The sequence below is a fragment of the Jaculus jaculus genome, chromosome 4, assembly GCF_020740685.1.
Source record: "Jaculus jaculus isolate mJacJac1 chromosome 4, mJacJac1.mat.Y.cur, whole genome shotgun sequence".
In the NCBI taxonomy this organism is placed as follows: Eukaryota; Metazoa; Chordata; class Mammalia; order Rodentia; family Dipodidae; genus Jaculus; species Jaculus jaculus.
Window position 1 is genome coordinate 180305765 of NC_059105.1, and position 22252 is coordinate 180328016.

Genomic DNA, 22252 nt, shown 5'->3' on the forward strand with positions numbered 1-22252 from the left:
TTATCTAAGCCAGACATGGTAGCTCATTACTCAAAGTCCCAGCACTTGGAGGCTAAGGTAGGAGTATTATCATGAGTTCAAGACCAGCCTGGGCTACAGAGTGAATTCCAGTTCAGCTTACACTAGAGAGAGAGAGAGAGAGAGAGAGAGAGAGATCCTGCTTTAAAAAAAGAAAAGAAAGAGAGAAAGAAAGAAACCCAAACTCAACTTCATCTTTCTCTTTCTACTTCTTCAACTCACACATACTAAGCACTGAGTGAGAATTTGCTGGATACAAAAACCAGAAGTTGCCTCAAAAGCACTCAGTTAATAATGCCTAAGGAGAAGTAAAGCTCTGGAAAGCTCTGAGAATCCGCGTGAATTGGGAGGACTGAAGATGCAATCCCTGGACATTCACAGTGGTCCATGAGCGAAAGAAAACATTGATCTTGTGGTAAGAGCAACAGCAAGAACAATTCAGTCACCCAAAACAGGATTTGGTTTCTAAGACAGGCAGCACTCAGGCTGTGGTTAGAGGATCACTGTAAGTTCAAGGCCAGCCTGGGCTACAGAGTGAGTTCCAAGTCAGCCTGAGTAAGGCCCTACTTCGAAAAAAGAGGAAGCTGGGTGTGGTGGCACGCGCCTTTAGTCCCAGCACTCAAGAGGCAGAGGTAGGAGTATCACCGTGAGTTTGAGGTCACCCTGAGAGTACATAGTGAATTTCAGGTCAGCCTGAGCTACAATAAGACCCCATTTCACCCCCTAAAAAACATGAAGGAGGAGGAGGAAGAAGAGGAGGAGGAGGAATGGAGGGAACAGCAGCAATGGTTTGGTTCCTAACTGGAAAAGGGTGAAGGTGCGAAAGGGGAGTAGGGAGTCAATATCATCACATCCCGAATCTGGGTGCTGGGGTGCTGCTATATCACTCATCAAAGTATAAACGTCTGGAAAAGAAGGAAACTACTTTAGCATTTGAGATGGCCATGAGCTAGCTCACTGAGGCCACTGGAAAAGGGAGTGTGAGGCTGAGAGTAGGCAAAGATCCTAGGTGCAAGAGGAGGCAGGAATCTACAGCTGAGGCCAATGGACAGCACACAGTGACCTTGGGGTGGGATCTGCCTGAAGAGGTCCTGGTGGGGCAGGGGGAAGGTTGTGACACCATGCTATGGTACTGGAGAGGCAATGACAAGAACTGTAACACAAGGAAGATTTAAGTACTGCAGAAGTTGGAGGTGGGCCAGCGGACTTGTTGGCTTGGGAGTCAACATTGGGAGTTGAGACTCTGTACGGAGGAGGGGCCAGAAGCAAGTGCTGGAAGGTAAGGAGTGACTGGGCAGGGGGATTGCAATAGAAGTCATTCATTTCCTCGCAGTTTCACGGGAAAGAAGGCAGTGTGTACATGGGTAGCTTCAGGGGACAGCAGGCAGAAGAAGGGTTCTGTTTGTTTTGAGTTTGTGCAAGATCGGAGCTTGTTTGTTGACACAGGGAGAGGAGCTGGAAAGTAGACGGTTTGAAGCCACGAGACAGAAAAATTAATAAGCGGAGCTTGCAAGGCTCCCTGGGTACGGGCTGCCTTTGCAGGGAGTGAGGGCATCTTCCTCCACGACAGAAGCTTGAACAAATTAGGAGTGATGATGGACATTGCTTAAATAAAGAACAGAGTGAGGGGACGTTACTTCCATACTGAGGCTATGGTTTAATCGGGATGATCCTGAAACAAAGGTCTCAGGGAACTGACCGAATAATTTAAAGCAGCAATAAGATGGGCATCTCTCTTCCAGAGAAAGCTTTCTGTCACTGTCACCCTTCAACACCCAGCTCAGATGTTCCCTTCTCTGATTCATCCAGGTGGGAATGCACCCATGGGAGTCATTTTATTCCTCCCCAACCTCCATAATTTTTATAAAAACAATGACACTATTGTGATTGCAATTTTCTGTCCACTTACTCTCCCCGTATATCTTGAGTTGTTCTGAATTCCCAGAACCTGGCTCCATGGTGAATATGCATTTCTTTAGTGATAAGCAAATGAATGAAGGAATGCATTATGTATGTGGATGTTGTTCCTCTGTTGACGGAAGCTGGCTTTGCCTTATGGTACCATTAACTGGAGCATGGAGTCCCATAGAGGCTGGGCCTCTAGTCTAGCTGTATGAGGCCTGAAGAAAAGCTGTATTTATAAATGCATGTATCAATTGCCAATGACTATAATCAGAGCCACAAAACAAATGTGTAATGCAATTTTTTTTTTCCATTTAGACCTTCTTGCAGTCCTGAATAGCATCAGAAACAGTGAGGCTAGGATTGAGAGGGGGGGAAATAACAGGCCTATGACACAGTTTTCAGCCAGCACTGGACTGAGTTCCTAAGGTAAAGAGTACAGAAAGCAGAGCCCTGAAGATGCGCTTAGTGTAAAAGAGAGCCATCATGACTTTTTGGAATCTTAAAAAGAATCTCTGGCTTGTACCCGGGCATGGTGGTGCACGCCTTTAATCCCAGCACTCGGGAGACAGAGATAGGAGGATCACCGTGAGATCAAGGCCACCCTGAGACTACATAGTGAATTCCCAGTCAGCTTGGGCTAGAGTGAGACCCTACCTCAAAAAACCAAAAAAAAAAAAAAGAATGTTTGGCTTGAATCTATTTTTCTGGCATGCTCTTGCTTTTAAATGCCACTGCTCCATGAAGTTCTAGGTTAGATGGGACGTGATAAATTTAACATGAGCAGGTGGTACCCAGCAACACCTGGAATACTGCTTCCCAAATCCGTACTCTGCGGGTCTTTTTCGCAATCTTCACACACAAGTCGGGAATGATTATCCCTGTCCAACCCAAGAGGAAACTGGGCAAGGGATGGGCTACCCAAAATTACATCCTATGGCACCAGATTTCATTTAAAAGACAGGGGACTCATGTAGCCGAGGCTGGTTTGGAGCTCCCTATGTAGCTGAGGATAGCCTTGGACTTCTGATCCTCCTTCCCTGGCCAGGTGCTGGGATGACAGGCCCATTGCACCATGCTGGGTTGTAGAAGGTGCTGGGCGGGGATCCAGCCCAGAGCCTTTGTTTATGGGGCGGGCATATGTGTTCATAGCCCTGTCTTCACCTGGTAGGCAGCAAAGGCTTTGATGAATACAAGAAGGAAGTAGGACAGACTCTGAGATGCGCGTGTGCATGTGTATTTATGCGTATAAGTGCAGGTGTGCATACGCCATGGCAGGCAAGTGGTCAGAGGTTGGCAAGTATCAGTCCTCATCCTCTACCTCACTTTTCTTTAAATGTTTTATTTTTATTTATTTATGTATTTGATAGAGAAAGAGGGAGGGGGAGAGAGAGAACGGGGATGCCAGGGCTCCAGTCTTTATAGATGAACTCCAGACGCATGCATCCCCTTGTGCATCTGGTTAACGTGGGATCTGGGGAATTGAACCTGGGTCCTTTGGCTTTGCAGGCAAATGCCTTAACTGCTAAGCCCTTCCTCCAGCCCCTTCTACCTCACTTTTGAGGCAGGTCCTTTTCTTTGTTCTTATTGTTCACTGCCACCTTCACCAGGTTAGCTGGTCTGCCAGTTTCTGAGAAATTCCCGTTTCTTCCTCCCATCTCACTGTCGGCATGCTGAGGTGATGGAACCCTGCAGCAGTGGCTCCTGGACTTCATGTAGGATCTGGGGATCTGAGCTCGGGTATTCAGGCTTGAGTCACGCACTTTATCCATGGAGCCATCTCCCGGCCCCAAACCCAGAGCATTGTGTATGCTAGGTGAGCACTCTAACCAACTGAGCCATATCCTAGCCCAGCAGGATCAAGATTAAAGACAGAGTTGTTTTGGGCTAGAGAGGTGAATTAGAAATTAAGACACTTGCCTGGGAAGTCTAAGGACTCATGTTCAACTCTCCAGGGCGCCATGTAAGCCAGACGTATAGTGATACAAGTGCCCCAAGGTCACACATGCACATAATAGGAAGCATACTTCTGGAGTATACTGCAGTAGCTGGAGGTCCTGGTGCACCAGTTCACACACACACACACACACACTCTCTCTCTCTCTGGCATAAAAAAGGGCAGTCTGTTGGGCTTGCCTCAAATACATATATATATATGATGGAGCTGTTCCAAGTGCAAAGCTGGTGTCCTTCCACTCGATTATGTAGACAGATGTTCTTCCAAGTATGCTTAGAAAGGGGCAGTAGTGGGAACACTTAGGATTAAGGCTTCATGGCATGCTACATGTTAAGACAGATGAAGTTACCTGTCTGAAATGGTTTCATATTTTGTTTAAATGTTCTGCTATTTGCTATCTCAAACTTCTTAATGCTTTCTTAACAAATGGCTTTCCATTTTCCTTTTACATAAGGTCCTGCAAATGATGTAGATAGTCCTGCATGAAATCATTGCCTATTGGAGCCGGGAAGGGCTTTAAGAGGCCACCCATTCTACCCCATCCCATCTTATCAGTTAGGAAACAGAGGCATGAGGAGAGAAGGCAGATGTCTTTGGAGACCCAGCTTTTTAGTAGCAGAGGAACAGTGGAAGCCAGGACTCCATCCCATGTCTACAGAAGCAGTGCCCATCACATCTCTTCATAAAGCTCTTAGCTTCACCTTGGGTGCTTAAGACAGGGAGCCAAACATTTGAAAGGGTCTGTGATTGCTTCTTATGAACCCACATATTTGGAAGTTACAGTAATGAAAGCTAATGCTCTGGTTTCCAGACTGGCAGACATGCATCTGCCTCAGACACGCCTGAGCAGATAGGCTGCTCAGTAGAGAACTGGGAGTGAGACACATTTGGTAGCTTTGAAGAATAACCATGGCTGCCACAGCCCAGAGGTGAAAAGATTATCAAATTCAGATGCCCACAAACACCTGGTTATGCAGAGTGCCTTTTCTCAGTCTCCTGGAACTGTGGAAGGCTTGGCTTGTAGGAACAATGTGAACAGCTCCCACTTCACAGGAAGGTTGGACACACGGAGTGCTGTTGAACACAGAGGAACCACCAAGAGGGTGGAGAACTTGACCTCTGTGTCCACAGATGTGGCCCAATTACCTGAACATTGCCTGCCACCTGGTAAGTACCTGTGACTACTTACTGTGGAAATGAACACTATGCCTAATTTTATGTAGTATCCCTTCATTTTAAGGATACCTTTGGAATAATTTCAGGTCAACATAAAATGGTAAGAAATGTATTCTCTTGGCCCAGATTCCACTTTTAGAGAGAAAGAGGTGGATATCTACATCTATATAGATATATACATAGGTATATTTATTAAGTATATATTACATTATATTATATTATAATTTGTTCATAGCTTTGCATATTTTTACCTGCTAGACAGGAAAAACTTGGGTGAATTACATGCAGGAAGGAAATGGGACAAATGGTGAGGAAAATATCAGCACAATGGCCACCCATCCAGATGACATCATCACCTGTGACAGCAAAAAACCTCAGCGTCAATCTCAAGAGCACTGTGAAACCAGCAGGTTTCTTGCCCTGCTGGAGAGATGCTTGAAGAAACTGAAGCTGCTGTGGTTTCTAGTGGCAGGAACACTCAGCACCCTTACTGACAGCCTAGGGGTTCAGAACCAGGAGTGGGGTGGGGAGGAAGCACAGCAACATGAAAGCTGCAAGCTGGGAAGTGTGCGGTGGACCTCACGAACAGTGTCACCTGGAGTCAGGCCTATGAAAAAAATAGAATCAAACTTCTCTCCTCTGTGAGAATGAACAAGCTAAGTTCAATAAGCAAATCTCCATATGGTGTCCACTGTTTTAAAATGATCACAAAACATGACATGTGGGCTGGAGAGATGGCTTAGTGGTTAAGGTGCATGCTCTGAAGCCTAAGGGCCCGGGTTTGATTCTCCAGGTCCCATATAAGCCAGATGCACATAGTGGTGCATGCGTCTGGAGACTGCATAGTGAATCCCAGGTCTGCTTGAGCTAGAACGAGACCCTACCTTGAAGCACAAGCAACAAACAAACAAGTAAAGAACCCCCACAAATTACAAATAGTTTGAGATGTTTTAATGAGACATTTATTTCACATAATACTGAACTCTGGGAAGACCAAGACCAAGATGTTAGTAAATCCAGTATCTGGTGCAGACCAGTGTCCTAGTTTGTTTTCTCATGTAATGAAGATGAGTGAGAGAGAGAAGAGAGAGAAGTCTGTAGTGTCTTCTTATAAGGACGCTGATATAATTCATAACAGCCCCACATTCAGGATCTGATTATTAATCATTTCCCAAAGGCTCACTTCCTAATGACATCATATCTGTGGTTAAAATTTTATCCTACAAATTTGAGGACTACACAAACATTAAGTCCACAATCAATGGTAAAATACCAGAAACAGGGGGTGCTGAGAAAAATTGATTGATTTTGCTTCAGGCTGGCCCTGACTATGCCCTCTCAAGGGTCTCATGTGCACTTTGGAATATGTGTGAGATACTCTTTCCTAATCTAACCTTCTTGGATCCCTAACGTCAGTGAAGAACACACTGTTATTTCTTTTGTTTTGATTTGTTTTGTTTTTGAGGTAGGGTCTCACTCTAGCCCAGGCTGACCTGGAATTCACTAAGGAGTCTTAGGGTGGCCTTGAACTCACAGCGATCCTCCTACCCCTGCCTCCTGAGTGCTGGGATTAAAGGCATGTGCCACCCCGCCCGGAACACTGTTATTTCTTTACTGAAGGTTTCTCTTCATTTGGAGAGCTCTTACTGTTCATCTCTGCCTTGGAAAGAAGATCTCGCTCTAAGGGCTTCGCACTGACAGCAGATGTACAGTTTTGTCTTGAGCTCATCCCAACCTGTCCCTCAGCCTTGATCTACAACCTGCCTTTGGCTATCCTAACCTTGGACCCCTGCTCAGCAGCTTTTTTAGTTTTTACCACAGGGCCTGTTGAAATCATAAACCCAACACTAAACTCCACAGACCAGAACAGCAAAGGTGGAGCAGAATCCACCCATACACCTAAGCCAACATTATTCCATTTCCTCCAGCTCCACACGAATGGAGAAATCTGTGAAATATTTATTCTGGAAGAGAAATTAAAATCAAGTTAATAGGCAAGGAGGGTGAGTGATTGAATTCTGTTATTGCCTTTCCTGGCTCCCTATGTTACTGGAGAAAAACCGTAAAAACCTTATTTGTGCTGTTCATTTTTCATATTCTCATGCTTACATTAAAGCCAAAAGAAAAGTCAAGGCTGGCTCCAGATGAAACATCTCTTCCTGGAAAAGGAACACTTTGTCCCACAGCCATAACTGGCCCAGCCCTGCACAGCAATTTACACAAAAAAGTAAGGCTGAATGTTAAAAAGAGAGAACTGAAGGAGAAAGGGCCCAAACAAGATGAGTTATTCCATTTATTAAAGCTTTGAAAAGCCTCCAAAGAAGATAGTTTTAGGTTCGTTAGTAAAAGCAGGTTGGTCTCTGAGATCTTTCCCGCCCTCTCGGTTTTCAGACATTGCCACACACATCATTTTGAGAAGGATTTCTTGAATACATCACAGATTACCACGGAGCAGAAAAGTGCTCGAGAGTGAGGTGGAGGTCTCACTGCTTAGTAGTCAACTCTAGAAGACCCTCTTTCTAAGACAGAAAGAGGGAAGCATATCTGTCATTTTGTTTTTATGCATGTATGTTTTTGCATTAAAAATCAAAACATGGGGCTGGAGAGATGGCTTAGTGGTTAAGTCATTTGCCTGCAAAGCCAAAGGACCCAGGTTTGACTCCCCAGGACCCATGTAAGCCAGATGCACAGGGGGGCACATGTGTCTGGAGTTCGTTTGCAGGGCCCACAGGCCCTGGCGTGCTCATTCTCTCTGTCTCTCCCTCTGTCATTCTCTCTCTCTAAAATTTATAATAATAAAAAAAAACTTTAAAAAAATCAAAACACTAGTGCAGGGAAGGAGCAGAAATAAAACAAACCTAACTAATGGGTGACCTAAAAGTAATACCACAATAAATAGAATGAGCTGGAGCCTAGCTGGAGCAAAGGCTAGGATGGAAAAGTATTAGAATTAGTTTCTATAAGAAAAATTATGAAAGTAATGAAAATTGTATTTCTCAAGGCATGAAGAAACTCAATAAAGGGCCTCACTAAAATAAAATATTTAAAAAGAAAAAGAAAAGGGGCTAGAGAGATGGTTTAGCAGGCACTAAAGGCACTTGCCTGCAAAGCCAAAGGACTTCGGTTCAATTCCCCAAGACCCACATAAGCCAGATGTACAAGGTGGCGCATACATTTGGAGTTCGTTTGCAGTGGCTGGAAGCCCTGGTGCACCCATTCTCTCTCTTTCTCTCTGCCTCTTTCCCTCTCTCAAATAAATAAAAATAAAATATTTTTTTAAAAAGGGCCTTACATGGGTTTCCACTGTGTAGACCGGTGAAAGTGGAAGGTCTGGTTCCTACTTAGAGCAGACTTCATGACAATGGTCTGCTAGAATTGGTTCAAAATGGCTTATGAGAGCAGATGATTAAATATTCAGATTTCAAGCAGATTGTTAAGCTGCTGTCAATTGGAGGTTAACCACCAAGGGGAAGCTAAAACAATGAGAATGGAGAAAGGCTACAAACTGAGACTTGGTTTTCAGACAGCAAAGTTCCTAGTACCCTACTTTCAGTGAAGGTATAGAAACATTCTCCCTGAGGTGGAGATGATGAACTTAGAAAGAACAGGAGAAATGACACAAGAAAAAACAATGCCACTGCTTGCGGGTGGGGTGTAGTCTAGGAAGAAGACCAAACCATTTTGGTGTCGTGGGTGGGATGTGGGTTGGTCTCCTGTTGCCAGCAGAACTGGAAATAGAAGAAGGGAAGCTATCTTTCCTTCAGCCTAGCCAACCATACCCCATCCCACTTTTTCCCACTGGGGGTTCACCCCAGGAGCCTCTTAACTTTCAAGGGAGATACACAGAACAGAACAGGAAAGTAGAAAAGTTGCAGACACACAGAATTTGTGGCTGTTAGGGATGAAAGGGTTGGGAAGATTATGTGACACTACCCCCTTACTTCCAAAGAGGTAAGACTGGGGCCAAAGTCACAGAGCTCCAGTCACAACTCAGGCAGGGTCAGAAAACTGCTTCTCCCATTATCCCAACAGTGTGCCAGATGCTGTGATGTTCCTATTCCTGGCCACTCCTGTGTTTGCCTCCAATACGATTTACTCACACACATGGGTGGGGGGGGGGTGGGGGGGTGGAAAGGGCATTAAAGAAAGAACTGGCTCTCATCCATCACAGTGGTGATGCATTGTTTCAGGAAGAATTGCGTCTATTAACTCTAGCTATGAAGGACCTACCGACTTGGGAAAAGGATGTGCGGTTGAAGCGATGGTAATGAAGATACGCTGTGTGCACTACCTGGTGTCACTGGGGAGATGTGTTATTTGTCCTAAATTGTGTTCCAAGTCATGATTTTAAATCACAACCTTTACTCCCTAGGTGACTATGAAAAGTGAATTGGTCATTTCAATTCCTTCCAGATGGGAAAAAAAAAAGTTGATGTCGTACTGCAGCCGAGGTGGAGGCGGAGGTGGAGGTGTCGGAGTTGGAATGAGTCCCTGAGACCAAACAGGCCCTTCCAGAGCTATTTCCCTCCTTGTTAGGGCTGTGCTTCTCACACTGAGGAGAGACGTGTCCCGTGGCTGCACCAGCTGTGCCTTGTCAAGGAATAGAAGATCCAGTTCTGCACTAGCTCTCCAATCCCTGTCATCAACATGAAACGCACATCATATTTCAGGAAGAGAGATTCTTACTAAGCCAGGATAAATAAAGCCTTTGTGAGAGAGCAACTCCATGCTCTCCCTGGAGAGGTGGATGGAATGCATAGTTTTTTGTCCTGCTGCCTCTCCGATTTTGGTGATTCACACATCAGAAGTCACAAGGGAACAACGAGTCTACCTTGGTTAATGGGGGTCTCTCCTTGGAAGGATGGAAGTTTTCTTTGAAGAGACATTGTAGAGGCATGGTATGGGAGAAGATGTATTATCTCAGATCACTTTTCATGATCTTACCCTGAGCCTGGTCGTTATAAAACAGAGATGAGTTCATGGGCCAGATTGCCACCTATCAATATGCTTAGCATGCAAATGGAGTCCTATAGATACTTAGAAATAACTGGAACTATAGAAGCCCAGGACAGAGCAGAACGAAAAGTGTGTACTGCACAGTTCTTCTCTGACCTCGCAGCCACTCTGCCAGGACAGCAGCTTCAGATTTCACAGTCCGAAAGCTTCACAACAACTCTGCTGGGCTGGAGGGAGGCCAACTGTCCCCATTTTCCTGGGACCGAGAGGATGCGTAAGATACGGGACTTTTTAATTTCAAAATCAGGATAAAGGCTGGGTAGATCACTTAGCAGTTAAGGCACTTGCCTGAAATACCTAAGACCTATGTTTTACTCTCCAGATCCCACGTAAGGCAGGCACACAGGTGATACAAGCACACAAGGTTGTACGTGCACACAAGGTGGCGCAAGCGTCAGGAATTTGATTACAGTGGCTGGAGGCCATGGTGGGTCAATTCTCTCTCTCTCAGAAAAACATTACAAAATAAATAAATAAACCCAATATAGTCCTGTGCAAACTAGGGAGAGTTGGCAATGTCATAAGACCTGAGTTCTCTCTCCATGTCCCAATTAGCTGAGTAGGAAATTGAAACCATAGGAAACTAAGAAACGTGTCCAAGTTTATGTGCTGTTCAATGGAAGAACCTGAATTTGTACCCCAGTCTCACTTAAAAGACAGGACTTTCATTTCAATGACAATGCTAATTACTTTTGTCATTACAATGAAAAATACCTGATAAAAACTACTTAAGGAAGAAGCCTGTTTTGCCTCACAGTTTGAGGGGATAAAGTCCAAAAGCATGAGGCAGATGGTCACATTGCATCCATAATCCAGAAGCAGAGAGAGATGAATGATGGTGACCAGCTGGCTTCTTCCTTTTTCTACTTTTCACTCAATCCAGGACCACGTCCATGTCATAGTGTCACCCTTGTTCAAGGCGAGTCATCATTCCTCACTTAAATCTCGCTAGAACCTCCCTCAAAGACACACCCAAAGGCATGTCTTCAAGTGATTTCAAACCTTGTCAAATTGACAATGAAGGTTAGTCAACACAATGACCTGTAGTCAGGTTTATAGAGGTTGGCAAGAGAAAGGTGTGTCATGGTTTGATGGTCCTTCATACTCTCATGTCTGAATGCTTAATCCTCACTGGTGATTCTGTTTGGGAAGGTTGTGGAGCCCTTTGGGAAGAAGAGCCTTGCTGGAAGAAGTGTGTCTCTTAGGGCGAGCCTTGAGGTGTTCTAGTCCAGCCCCACCTAGTGCTCTTGTGCTTTTCTGCTTCCTCCTCCAAGCTGATTTGGCAAATGTGATGCCAACTTGCACACTCTCCTTACCATGGTGGACTTCCCTTTGAGATTGTAAGGTGGACGTGAACCGCCTCCTTCTAGAAGCTGCATCTGCTTCTGGTTGGGTATTTTGTCCCAGCAATAAGAAAGCAACTGAGGGCTGGAGAAATAGCTGAGCGGTTAAGGTGCTTGCCTGAGAGGCCTAAGGACCCATGTTCAACTCTCCAGGTCCCACATAAGCCAGACACACATGGTGACGCAAGTGTGCAAGGTTGCACCTGTGCACAAGGTGGTGCACACATCTGGAGTTCGATTGCAGTGGCCGACGTGTGCCAGTTCTCTCTCTCTCTCTCTCTCTCTCTCTCTCTTGCTCTTCCTCTCTTGCATAAAAGAAAAGACCAGTCTGTTGGGCTTAACTGAAAAAAAAAAAGAGGAAGAAAGAAAGAAAGCAACTGACACACTGAAAATATTAAATATGTACCTGGTCCTTTGTAGTCCTCCACATTGGTTCCTGTTTAACAAGAGAATAATCCTAACTTCCCCCCACTGGAAAGATTTCCCACATTTCTTCATGATGGAAAGCATAGAGAATTTAAATCATAGGGCATGTCTCACATTTGCAAGAAGAGGCAACTCCTGATTAGAAAGACTGCTCATGAGGAGAGAAAGTGGGCTTTGTCGTTTTCCACCCCTGGTTTATTTTTCATTGTCTTGATGAATAATTGAGTGTTCCCTTTCATTCCAACAAAAGTCCTGGTTGGATGATAAATTAAATGGTCCCTCTAGCCATGAGACTTGCCACCCTATTGTAGAAGGCTACGATGTGGTGGAAAGAAAAGAAAGTTCATTCTTTCTAGTTAGGGAGCTGGGATTAAATAAAGGTTGGTGGGAGAGGGATGTCGGTAGGGGGCTGCTGGAGCTAGCTCATGTTGGTCTGCAAGGTCTTTGTTAAAAAATAGTCTGATATTTTCTGAACAAGTAGTTAAATCTTTAGTGCTGGGAATCAGCCATGGTGGGAATATTTTCACTGCAGAAACAGGCAAATGCTACATATCAAGGCCTTCTGCAAAGACCTTACATGTTCTCAATCTCCCTCCCTCCCCCCCCCCCCCACACACACACACCATGAGCTGCCATCATAAGAGGGCTTTAGAAACACCTAATTAAGTCAACTGAATTCTGAGGAAAGAAATCTTAATCTTTCCCAGTGGGGCTCTGGAAAGATACTATCTTTAGGATGCTTTTGTGGTTTAGCGTGTTTGGGGGTCTTGGGGTTGGGAGGCAGAGTCTCACTACAATCTAGGCTGGCCTGGAATTTACTCTGTAGCCCAGACTTGTCTTGAACTCATGGCAACTTTTGTAAGTGCCCTGAGCAATGAGATTCCAGGCATGCACCACCACACCCAGCCCTAGATGCTTTTGTGTCAGCACGGAATGGGTTTCATTACTGAAAACCTAGTGGTACAATGCAAGTAAACGAGAAACAGCGCAAACACTTAGCTTTCCTAAGCTGCTTTCAGCTGTCAATGACATGCAGAACTCCAATTTAACGGAGCATCTACCTGAGGAATTTGCAGCTGACTGAGCAATCTGGATTAAGGCAAGACGTAAGCACTTTACAAGCAATTGCCTTCCCACAAGTTATAGATATTTTCCCTTTCTGTTACCCCTGGTGCTTTTGGGCCCAACATTAAATATGCAACCAGGAGTCTTAAATAATCAGCTTTAATTGGTTTCCATGGCTGTTGAAGGTCTAACTCCTGTTCCAAACCCTTTCTCTATGTCACCCATGATTCTGCTTCTCTGACCAAATTCTAACTAATGAAAAAAATTGGTACCAAGAAGCTTTAAGCACAGGTTCTTTGAAATGATTTGGGGATTTTTGTTATTGTAACTGACTGAATTAAAGACATTAATTGTTCTCTTTTTATGGAAAAGATGATACTGGTAGTCTATGGCATGATGATGAAAAATTCATCTGTTATATGACACTTAAAAGATCTATGCCTAGCCCAGTGTGGTGATGCGCACCTTTAATTCAAGCATTTGGGAGGCAGAGATAGGAGGATCACCATGAGTTTGAGGCCACCCTGAGACTACATAATGAATTCCAGGTCAGCCTGAGCTAGAGTGAGACCCTACCTCAAAAAGCCACACACACACACACACACACACACACCTATGCCTTCTTCATGACAAAGCAGCTATTTCCACAAAATATTTTAGTGGTGTTAATTGGTTGTGTCTTAGTGTACTAGAGAACTTAAAAGAAAGAAAATGATAAATCTAGAACCTGAAATTTTCAGCCACCATTTTAATGAAGAAATGTGAGCAAATCCTGGCAAAGCTGGGACCTTAAACCCTTATATTCTTTTTTTAACTTTATTTATTTTACAGGGAGAGAGAGTGTGAGAAAAAGGCAGAGAGAAAGAAAGAGAGAGAGAAAGAGAACGGGCATGCCAGAGCCTCAAGCCACTGCAAACAAACTCCAGACTCATGTGCCCCTTTGTGCATCTGGCTTCGGTGGGTCCTGGGGAATTGGACTAGGGTCCTCAGGCTTTGCAGGCAAATGCCTTAACTGCTAAGCCATCTCTCCAGCCTTAAACCCCATATTCTGCTGGTCTTCTTTGCATAAAGGAGGATCTTTTCCTCTCCAATCTGAGACGAGTCTCTTCTTACATGGCAAACCTGCTATGGCTAATCTTTAGTTATTTACCTTGCAGAAGACTGTTAATTGTGTTCACAATGTACCATAACATTCTCTTGTTTCTGTCTAGACCCATGATGAGACTCAGATCCCCGAAAGCACAGATGACACAGGGTTGATGACCCATAAGAAGATACAACACAGACGAGGAGAATTACACAGATTGAGCCATATTTATTGACAGACACCTGGAGGAAAGTATGGGGATGTATTGTAAGGGTGATGGATCAGGATGGAACAAAATATAATGTTGAGCAGAGCCTACATGGGTACACGACAGAGTGGTTCTAGATCCGTGGTGCTAATGACAGCAGCTGAGCATGGCTGGGAATTGCCCTGGCTACAGTCCATCATCAAAGAGTGTATTCAGGGTGGAGAGATGGCTTAGTATTTAATGTGGCCAGGCGTGGTGGTGCACGCCTTTAATCTCGGCATTTGGGAGGCAGAGGTAGGAGGATTGCTATGAGTTCGAAGCCACCCTGAGACTCCATAGTGAATTCCAGGTCAGCCTGGGCTTGACTGAGACCCTGCCTCAAAAAACAAACAACAACAAAAATTTAATGTGCTTGACCACAAAGCCAAAGAACCCAGATTTGAGTTCCCAGGACCCATATAAGGCAGATGCACAAGGTGGTGCAGGTGTTGAGTCTGTTTGCAGTGGCTGAAGGCCTTGCTGTGCCCATTCTGTCTGTCTGTCTCTCTTTCTCTCTGTGTCTTTTTCTCCCCCACTCAAATAAATAGCATGAACAGAAAATAGGACAAACCAGAGTTTCTTTTATGTATATAAAAAAAAAAAGTCCTTGTGAGCTGGAGGGATGGCTTAGCAGTTAAGGCACTTGCCTGCAAAGCCTAAGAACTCCTGTTTGCATCTCCAGGTCCCACATAAGCCAGGCACACAGCACAGCGACACAAGTATGCAATGTTCCACATGCACACAAGTATGGAGTTTGTTTGCAGTGGATGAAGGTCCTGGCATACACATTCTCTCTCTCTCTCTGACTCTCTCTCTCAGACAAATAATATATATGTTTTTTTTTAAATATTTATTTGAGAGTGGCAGAGAGAGAAAGAGGGAGAGAAAGAGGGAGAATATGGGTGTGCCAGGGTCTCCAGCTACTGCAAACGAACTCCAGACATGTGCACCCCCTCATGCATCTGGCTAACATAGATCCTGGAGAATCGAACCTCGAACCAGGGTCCTTAGGCTTCACAGGCAAGCGCCTAACCACTCACTAAGCCATCTCTCCAGCCCTGTATTTTTAAAACCCTTGTATACAAAGGTGACATGCCATATCAATAAAGCACCGTAAGTTCCTTTGTAGCAGCTCCTAAGTAGTTCACTGACTACATGTAGAGTCTCAACACCATTGTACAGAAGACATAAGGTTGAAGTCATTTTCATAAAAAACCTAAGACACTATTTTAGGATCCACTGAAGGTGTGATAGTACCAATGGGTGAAGCTGCTACTTCATTAGAATAATGGATCGAGACTCCCCAGCCCAAGCGTAGCTGCTGCAGTGTAGGCTTCACCGTCGCACCCCCAGAATGAAAAGGAACCGCAACTTTCACTTAAGGATATCCTGATGGGGCTGGGCCAAATGGCACCGCAGTTAGAGGTGCTTGTTCACAAGGCCTGCAGGCCTGGGTTCAGTTAATATCTACGTAAATCAGACGCACAAAGTAGCACGTGCGTCTGGAGTTTTTTTTACAATGACAAGAGCATCCAAATTCTTTCTTGCTCTGTCTCTTTCTCTTTCTCTCTCTAATAAATAAATAAGTAATTTTTTTAAAAAAAGAGTATTCTGGGCTGAAGAGATGGCTTAGTGCTTAAGGCACTTGCCTGCAGAGCCAAAGGACCCAGTTCAATTCCCCAGGACCCATGTAAGCCAGGTGTACAAGGTAGAGCCTGCGTCTGGAATTCATTTGCAGTGGCTGGAGGCCCTGGCATGTCCATTCCCTTTGTCTTTCTCTTTCTCTCTGCCTCTCTTAAATGAATAAATAAATAAATAAAGACTATTCTGGGCTGGAGAGATGGCTTAGCAGCTAAGGCACTTGCCTGCAAAGCCTAAGGACCCATGTTCAACTCTTCAGATTCCACATAAGCCAGATGCACAAAGGTGAGGAAAACACAAGGTTGCACGTGCCCACTAAGTAACACAAGTATCTGGAGTTTGATTGTAGTGGCTCAGGCCCTGGCACACCAATTCTCTCTCTCTCTCTCTCTCTCTCTCACTCACTCACTTGCTCGCTGTCTCAAAAATATAAAAAGAATATTCTGATGAGAGGTTGAGGCTCAATAAAACTCTTATCATCCAAACATGAGGAACTGTTTTATTTTTATTTATTTTATTTTTGTTTATTTGAGAGAGAGAGAATGGGCATGCCAGGACTTGTAGCCACTGCAAATGAGATCCAGATGCATGTGCCACCATGTGCATCTGGCTTATGTGGGTACTGGGGAATTGAACCTCCGTCCTCAGGCTTTGCAGGGAAACACCTTAACTGCTAAGCCATCTCCCCAGGTCAGGGCCTCAATTTGAACCCCCTCCCCCAGTACCTATGTAGATGCTGGACAGGCATGGTGGCCAACTGTGATCCCAGCATGCCAGAGGCCAAGATAAGGCTCCCTGGGGCAGGCTGGTTGGCTGCACTGGCTGAATCAGCAGGCTGTGGGTTTAAGGGACAGACCTCATCAAAAACATTAACTATTGAATTTCAACCTTTGTGCTTGCCAACGCTCAGGGAGCATCATGGAAGAGGGGAGCAGAAAGGCTATAAGAACCTCATGGTAGGTGGGAACAACCTGAGACATCATGTGTGTCCCCCCACCCCTGACACTGGCTCAGGCCTCTTGGTCCCCACCACGAATACCAATATCCTCACTGAAGACCCGCAGCAGAGCTGGTGTTGGGGAGAATGAATAGAATCTCAATGGTAACATTTGTCAACATTTGTTGATAAAAATTTGAACTTTCAAGTAAAACTGAGATTTGTAAAATATTATATCTACTGTAAGCTTTTACATCTTTGAAATTTCTTTTATTTCTTTTTTAATTGTTTTATTTATTTATTAGATACAGAGGGACAGAGAGAGAGAGAGGGACAGAGGGACAGAGAGAGAGAGAAGGAGAGAATGGGTAAACCAGGGCCTCTAGCCACTGCAAACGAACTCCAGATGCATGTGCCATGATGTGCATCTCTCTAACATGGGACCTGGAGAAATGAACCTGGGTCCTGAAGCTTCAAGGCAAGCACCTTAATTGCTAAGCCATCCTTCCAACTCATCTTTGAAATTTCTTATATTAACAAATGTAACTTTTGATCTGGTGCAATGAAATGGGTCAACATATTAAGAAAAATAATAATACTGCATAACTTGGTGAACCAGTATTTGGCATTTGACTAGTATATGATGTCACAAATCTATTAAATGTCCATTGAAAGTTCAAGATTGACCAATGGACTTCAACTGAGTGAAAAATTGGAATAGTTTCCATTTCATGTTGTAATTAACCTTTAATGTTGTTTTAGGAAGTTTTAATATTATATCAAGGAAATATTTACTAAACTCAGCTTTAAATTTTAATAAAGCAAAAATATATATAATTATATCTCCCCCCAAAAAATCTCTTTAGAAGGGGGAGGGGATATATAGAGAGTGGAGTTTCAAAGGGGAAAGTGAGGGGAGGGAAGGAATTACCATAGGATATTGTTTACAATTGTGGAAGTTGTTAATAAAAAATAAAAATAAATAGATCTCTTTAGAGTTCTTAGGGTTTTTTTTTTTTTTATTTGTTTGTTTTTTAGGAAGGACATTGCCCTAGCCCTATGGAGTCTCAGGCTGGCCTTGAACTCATGGAGATCCTCCTACCTCTGCCTCCTGAGTACTGGGATTAAAGGCGTGCACCACCATGCCCAGCCAACTTCTTAGTGATTTTTAAGGATTTAAAGAGCTAAAACTAAAACATTTGAGTTGGACCACTACAGAGAAAGGCACCTAAAGGATCCGTGAGATCTGAGTGCAAGAGAGGATTTATCATGCAAGGCCACTTCCTACAAACGAACTCCAGATGCAGGCCACACTGAGCATGCAGCTTTATGAGAATTAAGCCTGGGACATCAGGCTTTGCAAGCAATCACTTTTAACAGCTGAGCCATCCTCTGCCATCTTCACCAGAGTCTTCACTATTGTTTAGGCACCAAATTATGAACACCAAATGTGGATTAATGTAGAAATCTAGTCAGTTCCTCTGATAGTTGGATGTCTAGATGTTAGTCAAAGGCGAGAGTCTGTCTCAAAAAATAATACCAAAGCTAGGCAATGAGATGAGCTAAATACTGGGGGAACGGTTCAAGGAGTATGTGGTGACGTTCCTACTTCCTGTGAGCTATGGTGTAGGGCTGCAGAGGGAGATCAGTTCTCAGGAGAGTTCCTTGAAGAGACAGGATAACAAGAAACCCAAAGAGCCTTTTCGCCCACAATCCATTCTCCACCTCCTCCAAATTGAACCACGACCAAGGATCCCATGCAAGGTTCTCTTTCACTGCTGTTTTTCTTGGGGAAAAGAAAAGCGTTTCTGTCTCAGCAGCAGCGACTCTACGTGAGCTGAGCACTCAGGATAATCTGTGGCCTGGCATCACTTACTGGTTCTTTGCTCTGATTATTTATTATTTATACAGCATGGCAAGTGCAGATGGCATTTTGCAAGGCATAGAGCTCTGAGAATGAAACCTCAGTCTCGAGGCGTTGACTGTCTGATTGAGACATAAACGAAACCCTGAATAAACCACGAGCTATCTCCTCCAGTTGATGTGGCTAGGGGGAAAGAAATAGTTTTACAGAGGAATTTGAAGGAGGGAAAAGGAAGGTGAGGACGTGAGGTATTCCAAGAAATCTACAGGAAAGATTACCAAACCAAAGGGTTAAAAAATAAAATAAGGGCTGGAGAGAAAGCTTAGCAGTTAAGCACTTGCTTGTGAAGTCTAAGGACCCCGGTTCGAGGCTCCCTTCCCCAGGACCCACATTAGCCAGATGCACAAGGGGCGCACGCATCTGGAGTTCATTTGCAGTGGCTGAAGGCACTGGTGTACCCATTCTCTCTCTCCCTTTTTCTCTCTCTGTCTGTTGCTCTCAAATAAATAAATAAAAAATTTAAAAATAGTAAAATAATAGGAACAATGAGGAAAAGAAAAAACCTAAGATTTTTGCTTATGTCTTTGATTACAGAGATGAGAACAGAGCTATCTGGATGGAGAAAATGTTAATGATCATGGATGAAGGTAACAAGGTCAAAAATTCGCATTTAACTTCTGGAGAGGAAAGAAAAGGATGCTAATTGGAAGTGTGAGAAGACTCAACTGAAAGTCTGAATGGGAAGAGAGGAGAGAGATGGAGCACTTCAATGGTGAGATTTTAGCATGGGCAAAGGGGCTCGCCACTTCTGTCATCTGGGTTCTTGCACTTGATTTTTTAAAAATATTTTAAAATTTTTATTTGTTTACATGAGAGAGAGAGAGAGAGAGTGTGTGTGTTTGTGTGTGTGTGTGTGTGCCAGGGCCTCCAGCCACTGCAAACTCCAGATACATGTGCCACCTTGTGCATCTGGCTTTACATGGGTGTTGGGGAATTAAACCTGGGTCCTTAGGCTTCACAGGCAAATGCCTTAACCATCAAGCCATCTCTCCAGCTCCAATATTTCTGATTTTGTTGTTGTCGTCATTGTTGTTTTTTCTTGAGGTAGGGTCTCACTCCAGCCCAGGCTGAAGTGTATTCACTATGGAGTCTCAGGGTAGTCTGCAACTGATGGCGATCCTCCCTCCCACCTCTGCCTCCCAAATCCTGGGATTAAAGGCGTGCAACAGCACACCCACCTCTATTCCTGATTTTCAAGTAGAGAATTTGGGTTTCTTTGCAAGGCTTGGGAAATATTCTATTTTGCCATACCTACGAATTTTTCTTGAGGTTGTATTATTGTGAGACACTACATCAACAAGGCTATTCCACTGCTACAAACAGAGAAAATTCATTTTCCAGTTTTTCTCTCTCCAAGAGGATAAAACATTCCATATATCTGAGGTTTGGGTTTCTCCCTCACACACCCCTGACACCTCCAGACGTATTACTTCGGATATGGAACTTGGAAGAAGCCTGCCTCGGCTTCCTTATCTGTATTGCTCTCAGGGCTGCAGTGAAATTCAACTGAAAGGCTACCTGAAATCTTCCTGTAACAGCTGTGAAGCAGGGAAGTGGTTTGGTGGGCAAAGCCCTTGGTGCCCAAGCCCAAGGACCTGAGATCAGATGCAGAAAGCCCCCGTGTACAGCGTCAAGTGTGGTGATGTGCTCTGAGACCCCAGAAGCCGAGACAAGAGGTTCTCCATGGCTTGCCGGCTAGCCTGTCTGCCAAGTCAGTGAACTGTGGGCTTAATGAAAGACCCTGTCCCAAGACAACATGGTGGACAGTAATCGAGGAAGACACCTGATGTTGACCTCTTGCTTCAACATGCGCCCATGCACACATACACACGTGTGTACAAACACATGCATGCACACCACATACATACACGCATAATATTTTTAATTAATTTATTTTTTATTAACAACTTCCATGATTCTAAACAATATCCCATGGTAATGCCCTCCCTCTCCCCATTTTCCCCTTTGAAACTCTGTTCTCCATTGTATCCCCTCCCCCCTCAGGCTCTCTTTTATTTTGATATCATGGTCTTTTCCTCCTATTATGGTGGTCTTCTGTAGATAGTGTCAGGCACTGTGAGGTCATGGATATCCAGGCCATTTTGTGTCTGGAGGAGCACATTGTAAGGAGTCCTACCCTCCTTTTGGCTATTACATTCTTTCTACCACCTCTTCCTTAATAGACCCTAAGCTTTGAAGGTGTGATAGAGATATTGCAGTGCTGAGCACTCCTCTGTCACTTCTTCCCAGCACCATGATGTCTTCTGAGTCATCCCAAGGTCACTGCCATCTGAAAAGAGAAGGTTCTCTACCAAAAGTGAGAGTAGCATTAATACATGGGTATGAACATTAAGAGAAGTGCTTACTGAGTAGTTTGATGAGCATAGTATACACATTTAGCCAGACAGCAGCAGATGTTACACCCCTAGGGCTCATGACTACCCCTGTTGTAGGTTTTCAGTATCAGGGATGTAGTCCCTCCCATGGAGTGGGCCTCCAGTCCAATTAGTTTCCACCATGACAGATGTGCCACTATTGTACCAGTTGGCTCATTTGGCCTGGCTGGCAAAATATAAGGCTTGCTGTGCTCATGGCTTCAACATATGCCCATGCACGCATACATGTGTGTACAAACACATGCATGCACACCACATATATGCATGTGTAAATTTTTTTTTTTAAATACTGTGAGGCAGTATGTAAATAGCATTGGATGATTTGTTGTTGTTGTTTTGAGGTAGGGTCTCACTTTAGTCCGGGCTGACCTGAAATTCACTCTGTAGTCTCAGGGTGGTCTTGAACTCATGGTGATCCTCCTACCTCTGCCTCCTGTGTGCTGGGATTAAAGGTGTGTGCCACCATGCCCGGCCAGCCAGATTCTCTTATGTCCTAATGTCAGCCCTGTAATCCTGGGAGCAGGGGTTTGGGACTGGTATCCTAGCTTCTGCTTCCAAATACAAATTATTCAAGCTTAATGTGAATCAACATTGTTGGATACGGAAAAAAGAAGGGTTGGAGTTTCTGGTGAAGTAAAAGTTGTAAGAGTGTTTGATTTTGACATGGCAGTGCGGCTGGCACATTTTAACGTGCTCAGGAAGAGGAGACAAAGGGAAAGGTTGCAAGTAAGGTGTTGGGAACTACGGAAGAACATGTTGGATGGCATTAATCTGACAGAAAAGTGTGGATGTCATCCTAGGAATGGTGCAAGCTAACCCTCGGTAGACTGTGCTAAATTAACCTTGCATTGGACATTTAATTTCCCTAAGCCTGTGTTCCCATCTGCAGCTGTGGATGTTAATAAAAACCAGCCACCGCTGTCCCAGAGCTGAATTCATGTTTATAAATGCTCCGAGCAACTTCGAAGCTCAAGGATTTTATGACTCCACGATACTACTTAGAAAAGTGAGACAACCATAGAGAATATGGGGTGTGTCTCCCTGGAGAAAGCCTTCCATGAGATCCTGCTCTTTGTCCTATCAGGGAAGCAATGGAGTAGAGAAGGGACTCTCCCAT